This window comes from Pyxicephalus adspersus, chromosome 10 (assembly GCF_032062135.1).
Source record: "Pyxicephalus adspersus chromosome 10, UCB_Pads_2.0, whole genome shotgun sequence".
Lineage (NCBI taxonomy): Eukaryota > Metazoa > Chordata > Amphibia > Anura > Pyxicephalidae > Pyxicephalus > Pyxicephalus adspersus.
The window spans coordinates 43130704-43143606 of NC_092867.1; the positions used below are offsets into that span (position 1 = coordinate 43130704).

The window sequence follows — 12903 nt, forward strand, 5'->3', positions numbered from 1 at the left end:
TGCCATGAACATCGGGCCAAAGCCTATCAAAACTCCTCACAGTGTTAAGTAATCATTCAAAAGGTAGTCCCATATACAGCAAACTGTTTGTGGTATATATGTGTTGTAAACGACTTGGCGTTTCTTTCTGATGATGGTCTTGACTACTTTGTTGGTGTAGAAACTTCTTTGACACCTTTATGGGAGAATCCAGTTGCACATCTGCATATCACTGCAGCTTAAAACATTCAAAGTCTACTGTAAAGGAGAATTCTGTAGTCAACCCAAAAAAAGCTTCGCTACTTTTTTTATTGCTTTGCACAACTTGGGCCACAAACTCAAGTAACTTTGTAAATCTGGACCTCTGAGCTTGGATGCCTATCATTTGCCTATCATCTTTTGTAAGGGGGGGGCTTAACTAACCTTTTAATTTATCCAGCATGCTTCGTGTTTATATTAACAAAAAGTAGAACATTTGGATATGGGTGAGGATTATTTATAATCAACCTAATGATAGAATTAATCTTTTTCCGGATGTTGGATTTCGTATGTTTTATAATTGATTGATTGAATTTCTACATTTTACACATCATCATAATAACACCTACAGACATTAAAAATGATTCAGTCATTTATAACACAGAAAAAGAACACTTTAGCTGAATTCTCCTGGCATTTGTATTGCAGTATTCTGCTTTAGTTTTTTTTATAGATATGACCCTATTCACCTTTTAAGTAATAGGTTGGTAAGAGCATAACCATAACTGCAGGTTGTTGGTTATAACTGTCCCTTAACTCTTTAAAACAACATTCTACTTTATCATTAGACTGAGGGCTTTCTATAAGGTATTACCATACAACTGGGAGTATATTTATGAAAATGCGCATTGTATTATTTAAATATTTTATGTAGCAAATGGTTTAATGTTTCTTTTGATAACAGATTATTCAGAATTATTCATTTTTAAGTATTATGCTCTGTCTTCTTTAGCTATCAATGCCTGTTGTTTAAATCATGTGGGTGTTTCTCTGGTGAAAAATAAATAAATAAAAAATCTGCTTAGCACTGGCCTGGGGCTTCTCTGTTGGAGGTTGCTCCTTACAGCCATGATGTTAATTTCATTATTACAATAATGGTGTTAGCAGCACTTTATAGCAGGGCTGAGTGACTTTTGGTTATGCTCTGGGATGCATTAGTTAGACAAACAATGCAACGGTTATTTCTTCAACAAAGAGCAACTGCTTCATACACTATTCTATCTTCAGTATAACCCAGACCGGTGTCTGTAATTCATCTGCAATCATCAATTCAATAATTCTGTCTTCTCATCAAATGAATGGGTGAGCATGTTTGGTCTAGTGGATGGTTCTTGTGGTGGAATGTAGCAACTAGCAGAAGTCATTTTTATATAGAAGCTGAATATTTTTTTCTAACCCAAAATAGGCCCATAACATTTGAGGATAAACATTTATGTTTATAACATAGGTTATATTTGTTTTTGGGAGGTTAGCTTTTTAAGTTGATTTACTACACCTAGAATGCATACGTGCAAGCAATTTTTTCTTCTACCATGTGTCTTGCTTCAATTCCTTTGGCCATGATACCTGCAAATCTGGCCACACACAGACCAATTTTAAATTGGATTTGATATGTTAAAGTGTCAATGCAAGAATCTGTTTCACCTAATTATTACCAGACTGCATGTTCAGGTTGATGTTTGCATTATATAGAGGACAGTAAATCTTTAGTGGAACAATCATCCAATCAATCGTACAATCATATTCTAATGTATGTGTCTGCCAGTAGTTTTATGTATTAGTGTTTCTGCAAGTCTATGATTACAGCATTGCTATTCATTCTGTGAACTAATAAAGAAGAATTGTTATATTTTGATTATGGTGTTCACTTTAGGAGGTTTGGGAGAAGATTTGTGCATGTTTAAGTATTTGAATTTGCTTCTATCTCTCCCTCTTTTCTATTCTATTCACCCCCCCCCCCCCTTATCTTGTATCATACCTACCTCAACTTCTTTCTTTGCCCTTCTGAGTAATCAAGAGGACAAAATCACTATATATCATCAAAGGTTTTTGTGCTCATTTGGCCACCCCTGTTTGGAAATGGTAGATGCAGAGCTCATTCATTATTCTGGAACTTTGGAATGTGCCATCATTCGTATTCCATATATATCTTTGACGTCCTTTGTTGTTCTATACTAATTATTTTGTAACTCTGGTTATGGTTTGGTTATGAAAAAAGAAAATGTATTGAAAAATAAAAAATAGCAGTATAAATATCAGTAGAATATGCAGGTGACATTTCCTTTGTTAATACCTGAGATTTCTTAGGCTGTTTTCAAATGCAGTATGTATTTGCATATATTTGGCAGACGTAATGATGACAACTGAGTAGCAAGTTGTAGCTGTTTCTTAGGCTATCAATGAAGCTGCTTGAAAACTTCTCATGTATATTTGGAATTTGCCGTATGCAGTCTCATTAGCACCTTCTTCAGGTGTCATTTCTTTCTCATGTGGGGAAGGGAAAAAGGTGGGAAGTTATAAATAGCTGTGAATGTATTGCTAAAGTCACTGCTGGGTTGTCGAAGAACATATTACCTCTGCCATTTTGCTTCAGTAGTAAATATAGCTCAGCTGGGAGTAATTACAGGAATGCATGAATGAAATGCCTTGCTGCTCCATGGAGATACAAGTATTACTTTACTTCTTTGGAGCCTTAGAAGGAGATAGGACATATTAAACACTTGGTATGAGAGATTGACATGGCCTTTTTTATAAGGTATAAAAAGAGATTATGATATGCAAAGCTAAAACTGTACCCAGTTTAAATTATTCAAATTCTATAATTCCTTTGTTCACTCATGATGAATTGTCTGCAGACAAATCCATTTTATTTAAAGCAGACATTCTTGTAAGCATTTTTTTTAGTTTAATCTGGAAGCAGGTCTACGTTCTTCATGGACATCAATATATTTTTGTACATAACTTTTCTTGTCATTGCCTTTTGGCTTTCCATCACCAATAAAGCTTTGGTTTTGTAATGAAAGAGGAAAGTAAACGCATGCATGGTTCAGTTTTTTTTTCTCCAAACTTTGTGGTCCTACTGCCATCAGTTGCATTGGCTATTCCAATTAGTGTGGCAGTTATGTAGCGCTAAATGTTTTATGAGACTTGGTCTTTGCGCAAGACAAACGTTTGTGATAATCGTGGACAAAAACCCAGCTTGTATACAGAAGATCCCAGATATAATTTATTATTCTCCTTAAGAAGGGCCTCGGAACACCTGACGACCATGGACATTTCCTATGGGGAAGGATGCAGCGCTGTGCCTGTTGCTCATTCTCCCCCTTCTCTCTCAAACTGAACAACACTGTGGTATAATACTTGTTTGATATACTGTGGCTGGAAATTATAGCAAAAGATAGTTGCTGTACACAGCTAAAGAAAAGTTCTGAAAAGGGTTCGCTTATTGTGTCTTTTTACCGAGTAATCAACTGGAAGATTACATTGTAACAAAATTAGGTACATTTGTTACAATTTAATTGCTATGCTTCTGATTAAGTCAGATATAGAGCTGATAACTACCAGTGAAAACAGTGCAAAGGCTGTTGGTCTTTTAACAACACATACCTAGTTCTGCACAATGCAGAACTTGTAAGCACTGTTTGTTGCTGCTATAAATATTGAAAAATATTTTTTAGCTGTTTTTACAATATTAGAGGAACCTAGTGAAGGCGGTCTAAGGCCACATATTCTCTTGAGTACTAAAAAACTGGGAACAAACCTGCTGTAAAAACTGTAAGTTTCTAAGGGAGCAGCAGTTCCATACCCAATCGAGAGGTTCTTATAACCTAAAACATTTTTATTAAATTTCAAACCTAGACAGACTAATGACAACCACAACCCAAGACTAATATACTGACAGAACAGAACCTGCAGCTAAAAGACAATAATTCAACAGTAGAATAGTATTGTTGTATTTAGGAGAATGTATATTAGGAGATATCCAATGCAACTATATAAGTAGATTAAAACTATGCTTGTAAACAATAATGTAATGATATATATTTTACTACGTGCACTGTCATAGAGGAGATACTACTTGCACTGCTTATATCATGTTCATTTTAACAACAGATCTGAACAATCAGATTCTAGCTGAAAAAAGAATACATATTCACACATTATGATATACATACATTAAATCCTTCTGAAGTCCAGAGGAGTGCTATTCTGCATACTTTTTTTTCCCTTGTAGACTCTACCCTGCTGAATGTCTCTTGAAATATTGAAAAGGTAAAAAGGGTGTGATAGAAATATGGATTATGCATAGCACATAGAATCCATGCCAGAGTACAAGCAGTGGTTGAAGCAAACCAGTCGAAGTGTTTCAGAGTTTGGTATGCCCATTGTTTGTATTTTCATGGAACCTGTTGCTTTAAGATGTGTATCCCATCCTTCTCTTTTTTCACTATCCATTGATCCACTATGTTCCTATAGCAAGCATGATTATCTGAACCGTTATAATATGCGCTTGGTGGTTTCAGTGCCTCAGTGGGTAGTAAAAGAAGACTATGGATTCCAGCCTAAGAACATACACTTTAAAAATCAAATCAGCATTGGTACATCTTATATTTCTGTCCAGATAGGATAAAAATGAAGCAAAATAGACACAACAGGGTTGTGAATAGTTTTTCGTTCAATGGTACTTTTATATACATATATCAATGTAATGTAATGTATATACATATAAATAATTTTCTTAGGTAGGTACCTGCACTGCTCTGTGTGAAGATCTCAATGTAAAAAGCATTATTAAAATGGTTTAATTAAAAAGCTATTGTTGTAGTAAATACTCCCCTTCAAAGATACATTTGTACAGTGAGCCATGGTAATAGATGCAGTTATACACTTACACTAGGATTGATTTATTGCCGGTTTTCACTTATTTTATTTGTAAAATTGTGACTGTTCTTTTCCGTTACTGTTTGTATTGCTTTATCATTCTGTTCCTCCTTTTAATTAATATTTAATGAGATGTTTTATGTGCAGAAAGCCTGATCGCTCAGCCTATTTGTTTAATAATGTGTCTGCAATCACATGGTTATTACTAGTCTGTGCAGTGTCGATTGTCAGCTTTATATGACAGGGATTCCCCATCTTCTTGTCAATTGCTGTCACTTGTACTTAAGTATTGTACAAATGTTTGATTCCCCTGTCGAACTAGCATTGTGTCTCAATTAGCACTGTGGTTCCGGAGACCTGGCATCTTCTAACAATATGTAATGAATGTTGAATGCATGTGCTCTGTGAGAACGACAAGTTAACACTTTTCATACATGCTGTCTACGTTTTTGTGTGAAAACATCTAAGTAGGTGTAAATACATTTTTTAGTTTCCCATAGTGTTAATATTAGTAAATTTTATTATCCATCTCTCAAAAAGGACTTTTTTTTTACATTTTGTGTAAAGCACAATCACATATCTATGTATGCCCAAATTTGTGCATTTTTGATAGAGTTGTATTTATTGTTCTGCCTGATTTAAAGTAAACCTTTTATGGGAAGATATATTATAAACTCCTTGTAAAAATAGAATGCAAGTACCTCAAGGTATCTAAATTTCGAACACATAACTGCAGGGTTCTTCTGAAGCTCATGACCTGCTTAGGCTGGGACCTTTACCTTGTTGCTGGTTCATTACTGTGATACTAATCAATACCCAGTAGTTGTGGAAGTTTAATTTCTATAATAGAGTACCCCTAGTAAAAGTGGTTTTGGAGTGTTGTGCTGACACTTTACAATCACACCTCAATATATAATGTTACCAATATTTACAGGTTGTATGCATCTTCTGTCCACAAAATCTGGTGGGAGGCAAAGGTATTATCAACCTTAACTGGCTTCCATCTTGTAATTTTCCCAAAAAGTCTATAGGATAGATCTATTTGGATCAAAAATCAAGTGGTAGATTGTCCCCAGGCATACTCTTACATATTGATATGCTTGTACTGGTGACAGTAGAGTAAGGAGGAACTACTAAAGGATGGCTGCTCTGGCCCCCTCCACTTTAGTTGTTCTAAGATTAAGAATTACAAAACTAGAATGATGACCATTCATGGCACTGTAGAAAATGACTTTTCCCCAATGTATACCTGCATTGCTTGTAAGCTTAAATGGAGCTCCTGGCTCATAACACAAAATCAATAATAAATGTCTACAGGAACTTTTTCTGGCACTTTTCTTCAGATTGCCACATAGAAAGAAGAGGACAGATTTATAGGATAGGTTGTGGCAGGATTCTACACTTCTCTTCCTTGGAATGGATAGGAGAAAGGATTGTGTCATGTTACTGGGTATTCAGTTTTTTCTCTTCGCCATATACTTGGTCGTCTTGCATTGTAAAATGTTGTAACTATTGCTTCCTGGATGGCAAACTATAAAGCTTCAGGTTTGAAATTAGGCACTGATCCCAGTCTTTCTGGCATGCAGTTAGGCAAACTCCAGTCATTCAGAAGGAAAATATTCTAATCGCTGCTTCAACCTCACTCCATTTAAAGCCGAAAGCTTGCAGCCTGCTAGCAGGCTTTCAGCAACCTTCATTATTATTTGAAACCTGTTGAAAGCCTGCTAGCAGGTTGTATCGAAGTGACAGCATACCGATAATGATCTGTGTTTAACATCTGCAAACTGGAGCTGAAAGTTATTTAAAGCAGAAATATATTTTAACTCTAAGTTTGGCTGTTTAATATAAATTAACTAGCATAGGTCAATGTTCTACAACAGTCAGTCAAAAAATTCGCTTTTAAAGAATTTTTGTTCCCAGGTAGATCTAACCAAGCATTTCCGGCATGCTACATTCTACTATCAGAGGTGTCTATCAGAACTTCAACTTCATCAGTGACATATACCAACCATTTCTGCATTTTAATACTATATTATGGTGATAGCTTCTTCAGGAGACGAGGTCTAAGGACAGGAAGACTTTCCCGGTGAACTGCCTTACAGCTTTGTGGGATGAATGGTAACACAGGTCTTTCCCAGTTTGGGGAATATCAGAAGTTTAAGTATAAAGCTGGCAATTTTCTAACACCTGGTGCCGCATACAAGAATTGAATTAATGCAGATGAATATATGTAAGGGACAGAGCTAAATTTATTGTAACATCCTCCAAGTGAGACCATGAGAATCTTGCGAAAGATTCCTCCTAAACTTTACTCCGCTTTAGATCTTATTGGGTAAAATAGTACAAACCTTTACATGTGTAAGGGACCTAAAATGCAGTTCATGGTGTAGAAAACATTGAGTTGGGTAATTTAATGCAGTGTTCTCCCCAGCCCCCTTTAGCCGGGTGCATCACCCGGCACTTTTCATTAACCACACGGCTTTTTTTGGGTGTTTACTAAAAAGTTGGGTCACAATACAGGGGCTGCCATCCATCTACAATTTCTTCCACCCAGCTTTAATGAAAATTCTTGATTGAATACTGGTAATGGTAACACTAAAATGAGCCACAGTAAGGTTTTCATGTTTTAGTACATGTTTTCTTGTTGGGCACATTTATGATGGTCTAACCAGGTAAAGTGTCAATTCTCGATGGGACTCTGCTGAGAGGAATATTCATACTCTTGGACATTTGATTGAATAAAGATGTGTGAATTGAAATTTTTAAGATGTCAGTCCTTCATTTTGAGGTCAGTGTATTCCCTTTATTTTTTGGCATTGATACATTAATCACAAAAATGAATGACACTGATAACCACTAGCAGGGCCCTCCTAATTGCTGTTTAAAGGTATTTCACACTTTGCAGTGCCACACTCTGCCAGCAGAACACCTAAGAGTTAATCTCTGTCTCTCCCCCTCATTTATTCAGCTGTTTTTCAATGCACCATTGCCTCAAGCCCTTGAGTCCTTTCATCAAGGCTCTTGCCATTCTGTGATCTGCAGCGCTGTATATCAAGCTACTATTAAACGCAGGCTGGTTAGTGTTTGGAACCTGGCAGTGCTTCCTCCCTCTCTAAGGAAGAGTGGGGGCTGCAGACACATAGAACAATGCATCACCTAACAGATGCCATCTTGTACTCACCTGGGTCTAGTAAGATGATGTCTGTTATTTCAATGATTTCTTTTCCCCCTTTTTTGTGAGTAGCGTTATATTGGTATAGTTATTTATGTGTTGCTTGGATGGGGAAAAGTGTTTGATTCATAACATAAAATCATCCATTACTTCGTTTTGCTATTTTGACCTTTTAGAAAGCAATTATATCATTTTTTTTAATTTATTTTTTTTATTTGCATTTAGTCCTTTTCCCTACAGTTAAGTTATTTTTCCAGGATTTAAATTTAATATATTGCTATCCTGTCGGTGTATGGTATAACCAGTAAGGGCTTCAACTGCCAAAATTGTTTTTATTGCGTGAAGTAAGGTAACCATTCTTTTTACTCCCTTGCTACTTTTGGAGCCACTGACTATGAATAATGATCTGCATACCAGGTTTTGGGATCTCATATGCACATACTTGGTTTCGGCCATTGGCTGTATATCCAGTAAAGCATGAGGACAACTGCCTCAACGCATGTGTATTCAAGCGACGCTCACATATTTGAGTTTTAAAGCTGAAATAAATTTTAGTTTGAATCCAATAAGTGCAAGTGCACAAAGCAAAATATGAGTCCTATAAAAGTCTAACACAATCTTAGTAAAGAAGTCAGTCTTCCTCTGCCATGCTACAGAAAAGTACCCCAGCTATCTGTATACAAACAGTGGTCTCTCTGCATGTGCACCCTTCTTGTCAAAATTAGAGCTCTCTATTGAGTAGGGAGCATAAGTTTTGTAATTCATTAAAATCATGTTATCTTTGTCCTTGTTGTGTAGAAGGACAAAATGTACTTAAGGATGAATGGTAACACATGTCAAATGGGTCTTAAATACATTTTTTTAGGAAAAGATAGGGCTTTGACAAGGAGTGGGAGAAAATCTATGTGGGGACCTTCAATAAGAACATATCTTGTAAGCATGGAGGCAAATGAAACCATTTACAGAAATAATATAGATTTCTGTATAATATACAAGAGTAAATAATTTAACTTCTTCCTCCAGTAAAAAAAACACAATTTTAGATTTAGTTGGATTTAACAAAAAACATTAAAAAAAAAAAAAACACACAAGCACATTATCCAAAAATAAGCTGTTCATGTGTTAAGGTTGGAAAAAGTAGTAAGTCACATTCTCTTGTGGCATTATGATAAGTAGCAGTGGCTTTGCTGCATAGCACAACTCCTTGGGTTAATATGATGAGTAGCAGTAGCCAGTTGTAGAGCATATGATGCCTGGCAGCAGCATCACATCTTCCTCAGAGTTTGTTGCCACAGAAAGATGATTGGAAAGACCCAACATTTTTCAAAGTTTTGGATATGAAAGTTTTCTGACCATTTTTACAGAATGGATGAGGATTAGTTTTCAGGATTGGATATATACCACTGGTATATAAAATTGATGTGTATGGTTTTCCTCAGGGTAATGCAAACAGTTATATTCTGTAAATTGCTAATATTCCAGTTTTCTTATATCCTAATTTAGGAATATTTCCTAAATTTTATGATATTTGTTTGAGATGTAAATATAGAACCTTATTTGTGCCTAAATTCTTGATTAGAAATTGATCTATTTTTATGTTTATTTTATATATATATATATATTTTTTTTTAAGAAAAAGCCTTTTTTACTTTACCATCTTTACCATCAGAATTTTTGATTTTATGGCATTTTATGCTAATTTGTTTCTGGAACTACATACTCTCTCTCCCTCTTACTAGATCCATGATTTAAAGAGAAACTTCATGCAGAATTTTAAATATGTAGTAAAATGTATATACGAAAACTGTTTTATTTCAAAAAGTTTCGACACCTGTCCTACACAGCCCCAAAAGATTTTATCCACCATCCTGTAGTTTCACTTTAGAATTTTCAATGACACATGCCTGCATGTGTTGTAAAAAAACTAGCTGGTAGAATGCCCAGTAAGGCACAAAGCTTGACCAATATATGTAAATTGTAAGACTGGCTCAGCAGAATTATGAACTATTGCTGGGCAAAACTATTCACGTGTATATATTTCAGCAATGTGCTTCTAGTGCCAGAATCTCAGGAGCTGCTTCAATGGCCGCGTGGGTTGATGTGAGAGTATTCCATAAGCAATGTTATTTGTTCCTTTTTGGTTCAGCTTAATTATAAGGCTTTGATCAGACACATGGTCGATCTGCCATCCTGTAACTGCTTACCTGGTAACGCCCAATTTCTCTAGGCAATTTTTTTACAGACATTTTCCAGACTTTATCAAATCTTGAAACTTGCTATTGGATTGATTTTTGTCTTCCATGGGAAATATTTAAGAAGTATAGAGAAATGAATAGCATCAATTTGAATCCCCCCCCCCCCCAAAAAAAAAATGCCTAAATATTGTTTGACAGTACGGTAGGAGTTTCTATTCAATTCTGTGGATGTGGATCAGCAGTAGACCTGAGCTTCTCAGTGTGGCAACAAAACTACCATTAAAATCGCCCTTCTGGTAAATGCTTACAAAAACTGGGTTATCAAAGCTTTCATTTATTTTATATTGATTAGGGAACTTGACAGTGCTTTTACATGTTGCGGTACCATTTACTTCATCCTTCCATCTGTAAATAGCTATTGGGATAGGGTAGGTTGAGGGTTCCATGGGTGGCTAAATGAATGCTAAAATGAGTTTAATATTTTTGGTGTGGTTGGCCTATTTCTTTCTGGGCTTTTATTATTTTAATGTCACATTTACAGTTAATTATTATCACAGATACTGCCATTTAAGATGCACACTATTGTATTATCATTGCCTATTGTGATTCCATAAGCAGCAAGGTTTTCACCTTTTCTGAATTCTCACAATATTTTCTCTAAAACTTCTTCAAGCTGCTACTTCTAATGTGACATTGCTGTGTATCCTGCCCTCTTTAAGCACCAGGTTTCACAGATGAGGAGGAATTGGTGTTTTACTGTTGCCATTTCAGCTGCTACATTTACCAAGAAAATATATAATTTTTTCCCTCCCACCCAATGCATAGAAATGTGATTCATGCCTGCAGTGCCCTATTGTTGTTTATTTATTTTTAATACTTTCCCCGGCATGCAACATAATAGCTGAGCGGCATGGTAGAAGTGGAGCAGGCATTAATGATTGATAAAAGCTGAGAGCTGTTAAAAAAAAAATCCTGTTTAATGCTGATGAATAATTTAATGCACTCTGTATGTTTTTAAGAAATGATGTCCCTTTTCTAGTTCTTGTCTTAAGAAGAACAAGCTCCTGCAAGTGAAAGTCATTGCCTTTTAGTACTATTGCTCATGTGCTGCTTCTGGTTTAGGGTTAATAAAGTAACTTAAACTGAAATGAGTTGGGACCTTGATGAACTAGTTTAGTAGGACAAAGTGCAGTAACTCCTAGTAACCGTAAAACGGTCCATCTATATCACCTGACTGTTTAAAACTTATGAAAGGGGAAAATGATACTCTTTCACTTGGTTATATATATATATATATATATATATATATATATATATGTGTATTTTTTTTTCTTGGTTGTACTGTACAGTTTTTCAGCAGTGTTCTTCATGTTCTGACAGCTGCAGTAAGCAGCTGACTATGTCACCACAGGATGAAAAGGGGATAGCCCCATGTTTCTTGGCTCAATAATTGCATCTAGGAGTGTTTTAGGCCTTGGTATTAACATGACCTTCCTAATAAAGTCAAGACATTGCCTAGGTAAGGACATCAGGCCTGCGTGAATTTAAAAGAGAAAAACAGTGTCTTGTGCATTCTGCCTAATGGTATTTACTTTGCGGCAATTAAAACACATTCAATTTTTGGCTTCCAGCTTAACCCGTAGACACAGAGTAGACCCTGGCAGCAGCAAGTGCTCGAAGTCTCTCTCCCTACTGATCTGTTTGTATCATAATAGAATGCCCTCCTCAATTGCTCTGAGCTTTCAGCATGATGTGTTTGCTCTTGTGGTTGCTTCACATTCTCTAGATCTTGTGTTATGGTAGTTTTCAGAAATTCAAGTTCATTTTTTTCTCTTGTTCCTGATAGCATTTAAGTTCCTTTTGCTTCTTCTAAAAGTTCTCAACGCTTGTAGCCTTTTGTCATTGACTTCCCATTACTAATATTGCCACCAGCTTTTTTTCCTTGCCAGATTACTGATAATGCTTTATTCTTTTTGCTGTGGTCCAAAGAAGAACATTACTTTAGTATTCCCTCTTTTCCATTTTTACTTCACTTTTTGTTCTTTTCGTAACATTATTTTATGGTTCAAACAAAAAATAAAGTAAATGATATAAACATGTGGGTAGTTTTTGCATGCAGATTATGAAGTTGGTATTTCTTGAGAAACTCCATTCAGTCCCAAGATTTACACAGCCCAGTCAGAAAGCAAAGCCAATCTGGTGCTTTGACTTTTTACAACAGCTGCTAGGCAGTACAGTTAGTTGCCCTCTCTGCCCCCAGCCTGAAAATGGACAGTCAAAGAATAACTGCATTCTGGGAAGGTCATGTTACCGTTCTATGTTCCTGTCAAATGTGAATACAAGACACCTGATTGGGCCTAAGTACTGCCTTTGGACCTCACTTGCAAAGTGCTGCTGTACACTGGATTATGGGAGACCAGATTTAAGTATAGAATTTATACCAGAAATTCAAATACATGTAATGATTTTAATACATACATGCCAGCATTAATTGATTGTCCCCCCCCCCCCCCCCCTCCTAGAAAGACGTCTAAATGTATGATTTTTGTTTATTATTTATAGGGTTCCTTTTTATAAGAAACTCCAAATGGTAATTGTATGGCGGTGTGTATGTGAATGCTATGTGCAGTAGGTTGT

At 35.9% G+C, this 12903-nt stretch overlaps 1 long non-coding RNA gene across 1 annotated transcript in view; it reads left to right on the forward strand.

Annotated features, from left to right (window-relative positions):
* LOC140339403 (uncharacterized) overlaps positions 1-12903 on the forward strand; it is a 101449-nt gene that overhangs the window by 45839 nt on the left and 42707 nt on the right. The window lies entirely within an intron of this gene.